At 41.0% G+C, this 5,477-nt stretch overlaps 1 non-coding gene across 1 annotated transcript; it reads right to left on the bottom strand.

Moving 5' to 3' along the window:
- Window positions 1–346: 346 nt before the first annotated feature.
- LOC130510217 (small nucleolar RNA R71) lies at window positions 347–453 on the bottom strand. Its single transcript, XR_008943900.1, has one exon. It is a non-coding gene; the product is annotated as a small nucleolar RNA R71 (small nucleolar RNA).
- Window positions 454–5,477: the final 5,024 nt, after the last annotated feature.

The following is a 5,477-nucleotide window of genomic DNA, read 5'->3' as shown; positions in this document are numbered from 1 at the left end:
TGATCGCCCTCACATTTATGGTCATAGGTTGGGAATCAGAGCACCAGCTGTGGAGAACAACAACTTTGAGATCAAGTCAGGGCTGCTCAATACCATAGAGAACAACAAGTATCATGGCCTTACTGCTGAAGATCCATATGATCACTTGGACAAGTTTGACAGATATTGTAGTTTGTCCAAGATAAATGGTGTTTCTGAAGATGCCTTCAAGCTCAAGTTGTTCCCTTTTTCTTTGGGAGATAAAGCACACCAATGGGAGAAGACTCTTCCAAGTGATTCCATCACTACCTGGGATGATTGCAAGAGAGCATTCTTAGAGAACTTCTTCTCTGCCAACAGGACAGCCAAGATAAGGAATGAAATCTCTACCTTCCAGCAGAAGAACCTTGAGAGCTTTAGTGAAGCATGGGAGAGGTTTAAGGGCTATTGGTCTCAGTGTCCACACCATGGATTCACAAAGGAAAGCTTGCTGAGCACATTCTACAGGGGTGCTCTACCTGAGTATAGAGCCAGATTAGACACATCAAGCAATGGATTCTTCCTAGGCAGAACTGAAGAGGATGCAGAGGAGCTGGTTGAGAACATGGTGAAGAGTGACTCAGTCTACAGTGGGGAGCACGACAGGGCCAACAGAAGTGATGATCAGCACACAAGGAAGGAGATTAAGTCTCTCCAAGATAAGCTAGACATGCTTATCAAAGAGAAGGCTAAGCAAGGGCAGTTGAACTCTGTTGGGGACCAGAAACAAAAGCAGCATGCAGGGATCAAGGAGGTTGAAGGATTAGAAAGCCAAGAGGAGCTGTGCTTCATCAATTCTAATGGCACCTGGTATAGGAAAGAGCCAAACTTTCAATACCAAAACAACTACCAGCAAAGACCTCACTACAACAATCAGCAAGGAGGATACCAGGCCACGCAAAGCTACCCTCCTAGTTTCAGCAACCAAAGTAATCAGTCTACTCAAGCTCAAGGCAGTTCTTCTCAAGCTCCAGCTTCAGATTCAAGTGTGGATTCTATGTTCAAGAAACTCTTGGAATTTCAAGCCAGAAATGAGAAGACAATGGTTTATGAGTTCAAGAACATCCACACAAAGATTGATGGGAACTACTCTGACCTCAACAACAAGTTCTTACAACTTGCATCTCGCTTCAACACTTTGGAGAGTCAGGTCGCCTCTATGCCATCATCTTCCAAGAGCTCAATGGGATCTCTACCAGGAAAACCAGAAAAGAATCCCAAGGAGTCTTGCAATGTTATCATCTCTACTACTTCTTCAGAGATTGAGCTGAGTGATTATGAGAAAGAGGTAGATGAGATTGAGAAGCTAGTGTTTGGGAAAGTTGAAAAATTGGTTGTAGCAACCGCTGAAGCACAGATGGTGGATAAAGTTATGGAAAGGGTTCAGGTACAAGCTGAAAGGAAGGTTAAAGCAACGAATTTGCAGAGAGCTGAGCCTAAGGCTGAGAAACCGGTAGAAAGGAGAGCTGACCACAAGCTGAAAGAGACCAAGCTGGAAGAAGCTCCTGAGGTTGAGCTACCACCATATGAGGTCCCACTCCCATTTCCACAAAGGGTCCTCACCAAAGCTCAGAAGAAGGTTATCTCCAAGTTCAGAAAAGATCTTAGTGATGTTGGGGTCAGGCTCCCAGAAATCTCTGGTATGCGTGAAGCTCATGTCCAAATGATGCTCATCAAGGACATTCTACACCACCAAGCAGAAGTGGCTGAGCTTTTGGACATCTCCATTTTGAAGATTGATCCACCAGTCCCTCCACAGTCCCTCCCTAAGCTAGAGTCTCAAGGGAAGTTCACATTGTCTTGCTCCCTTGGTAAGATCACTATGAATGATGCTTTGGTTGATTCTGGTGCAAGTGTGAATGTGATCTCAATGGAAATGGTGAAAAGTCTTGGTATTGAGAGCATGGAGCCAAACACATCTTCTCTCATGTTTGGGGATTCATCTTCTACAACCCCCATTGGCCTCATCAAGGATTTCCCTTTGAAGATTGGAGCATGCACAATTCCTATAGACCTTACTGTTCTGAAGATGGCAATTGAGAAGAGAGTTCCTTTGATCCTTGGCACTCCATTTCTCACAACAGTTGGAGCTTGCATTGACTTCCCAAACAAGAAGGTCACACTCCTCAATGTGAACAAAGCTGTCTCCTACCCAATTCAGTCTTCAATGGATGTTGGGTATTGTGGAACAATCACTTGTGAAGAACCATCCATTGAGAATACCCAAGCTGAAGTTGTTGTTTGTAAGGAAGAAGGTCTTATTGGAGAGTCTTCTCGAGAGCTATGTGTTGAGCACTTGGAAAGTGCTAAAAAGGAGGAGGTGAGTAGAGCCACAAAGGCTGCTCATGACATGAAGAAGATAGTGAAAGAAACTCATTCTCCACCTCTTGATAAGACTCCTCACACTCTCACTCTCCACCCAATGAAGCTCAAGAATGGAGCCATTGAGTACAAGATCAAGTGCAAAGGCAGGTCCAAGCCATTCTCAAGTGCAAGGGCCATCATCACTCCTCAGCTTCAAAACGACCCCATCAAGCTTCAAGAGCTCCTCTCTCAGGTCCTCACCATCACTCTTGAAGGAGGGAAGGATCCTCCTTCTCACTAGTACAAGAGAAAAGGTAGTCAAGCTAGTGACTCAAAACAAGCTCACTTGGGAGGAATTCCCATGGTTATCCTTGTATATAAATTTGCTATTTCATTTCTTTATGTTTTCAATAAGTGTGGCAGAAGTTTCAGGCCAGCTCAAAGCTCAAGCTCTAGACACCCATTACCACACTTCACTCTCCACTTGAGGTATCACTCCAACCCTTCTTTGTACATACCATTGCTTTTATCATATTTTCGGTATCTTCTTCTCTCTTATTCACACAGAGACTGTGTGATTTAAGTTTGGGGGAGGTACCAAGTATTTAATCATGTTTGTTTTGTTGATTGTGAGTCTCATGCATTGCATTGTACATTCATATATGCATAGAAAAAACCATAAAAATTAAAAAAAAAATTGAAAAATGCATAAAGAATCATGTAGTTGCATCACTTGCATTCTTAGGATTGAGTCTAGATCATATAGATTGCATTCACTTGCATATGGAGCAGCTATTGATAATGCCTTGTAAAGAACACTTGTTTGCACTGAATTTGACACCCTAGTTAAGCATATCAAGTAGCTTGTGCATCTCTTGAAAGCCTTGCATGCTTCGTGCCTTGAAAACTCTTCTTGAAACTTGTATGCTTGCTTGTCATTGACATTGTACTGAAAACCAGCTCCGAACTGAACTTAGGCTTAAATGAACTTAATTTCTCTCACTTATGGGCATTTGCATACTTGATCATGGTTCCCATACACATTTGGGTTATCTTTTTCCATTGTACCACTCTTTGTTAACCCAAATGGTACTCCCTCACCCTTGAACCCTTACCTTTCTTTGAAGCCAACATTGATTTGCATGAGTGAGGCCTTTTCTGATAGCTTGTCATGTGCAAAATCTTGAGAGTATTGGAGGCGACATGGATTTGTTCTCATCTCTTGCTAGCATAGGATCATGATTTGAGCTAGCTTCTAGGATGATGGTTGGGTTTATGTCCTTTATAAGCTTGTATCTTGGGTTTGGATAGTGAGAAAGTTGAGAAAGATGAACAAAAGAGTGTAGATTGATAAGAAAAGCCTTAGGGACCTTAGAATAAAAAGAAAAGAAAGCTCTAGATTGTGGTCTTTGACTCCTTCCCCCTAAAAAAAAAAAAAAAAAAGAAAAGAAAAGAAAAGAAAAAAAAAATGATAAGAAGAATCAATAAGATAGTGGGGAAGGGAAAAGAGAAGTAAGAGCTAAGCATTGAGCAAAGATTGTCCCTTGTTGGCTAAGTAAAAAGAAAGAAAAAGAGAAATTTGTTCATTGGGTTAGACATGAAAATGAGTTGCTATTTGGGTTGTGGAATGAAGTGAATGGGGGTAGAACTTGTAATCACTTAGGAAAAGGGTAGAATGATGAGAATGGATCCATGTATGCATGAGTTGCTTCTAATCTTAGATAAATTTTGCATAATGATCAAGCTCCTTGTTCTTGAGTGATAACCACTTTAGAATGATGCATTTGAACCCTTCTCTTCATTCACTTTAGACCATTTGTTTACCTAGCCAAGTGATTGAGATCATGTGCCCATTTGTGAGAATCCACCTTGTGTATGTGTGTGTGAATCAATGTGAGAGCTGGTAGGAAGACTTGTTGGTTGATGAGTATTGCATCTTGTGTAAAGGCATAAGAGTATCTTGATAGGCCTAGAGAAGCTAGAGTGTAATAAGAGAGTTGCTCATGCTATTTGCTATATTTCTTTAGGATGTCAAGTTGAGTGTTTTTGGTGTCTTTTGGCTATGAGCTCCCACCTTCAAACCTCTTCTCCAAATATGTTCTTGAAAGTTTACTTGTGGACAAGTAAATGGACAAGTTTGGGGGAGTTGATATCTTGTGTTTTTAATAGATTTTGTCATTCTTTATCTTGCATTTTGATCATTTAGGATAGCATTTAGACTTGTTTAGGTTGCATTGCACTTCATTTGTCTATATTAGGTGATGGAGATGTCATTTGGTGAGTTGGAGCATTTAGAGCTTGATTGATGCAAAAGAGTGATTTTGGTCGAGAAACGAAATGGAGCCTAAGTGTCCCACAGCGGCCTTCTGCAGCGGTGTAATGTACCAAGTCAAAACCAGCAAATAACTCCCTCCCTGTCCAATTTCGACTTCTCGCAGTGGCCAAGTGACGACGCGTCAAAACCAGCTGTGATGTCACAGTGGCTTTTTTGCACCTCCAGCGGCTTATTGGACGCGTCAAAAACCAGCTGTGACACTTAGAAAAAATACTCACATCTGTTTTTACCAACTTTTACCCAAATTATCTGGGTCAACCCAGGTTTGTTGGGTCGACCCAGCTCGTTTTTAGGCCTATAAAATACTCTTTAGACCCTAATGATGGGATTATCTTGTTTTCTCTTAAGAACACATTGAAACCTTGAAGAAAGATTGAATCTTTAGTCCTTTTTTTCTCATTTCTTTGTAATTGTTGGATTAAACTTGCTTCTCAACATGATTTCTCTTAAATCAACCATGGGTTTAAGGTTAATCATGAAGATTAGTGAGTAGACTCCTTTTGGATTCATGGATTAGGGAGACCAAGGGTGATTAAGCTAGATCTAAGGTGTTTTAGTATAGATCTCTCTTGTTCCTTGCTAGTAGAGATTCTCAATGCATCTTTTGAGTTAGCCTCTCAAAAGTTGAGCTTTAGGCATTTCCCACCCACAAGGTGTTTGATGAAATGCCTGAACCAACTCTCCTAAGCTTTTAACATACTTTGCCAAAGAGATTTGTTGTTAAAGGTGTTAAGATGGCTAGTAGACTTGTTCTCCATGATTGCTTTTGTAACATTCAACCAAAGAGATTTGATGCTTGAGTTACCTTAGCAAATGAACA

The sequence above is a fragment of the Raphanus sativus genome, chromosome 3, assembly GCF_000801105.2.
Source record: "Raphanus sativus cultivar WK10039 chromosome 3, ASM80110v3, whole genome shotgun sequence".
Taxonomy (NCBI): Eukaryota; Viridiplantae; Streptophyta; class Magnoliopsida; order Brassicales; family Brassicaceae; genus Raphanus; species Raphanus sativus.
This window is presented reverse-complemented; position numbering and strand designations above follow the sequence as displayed.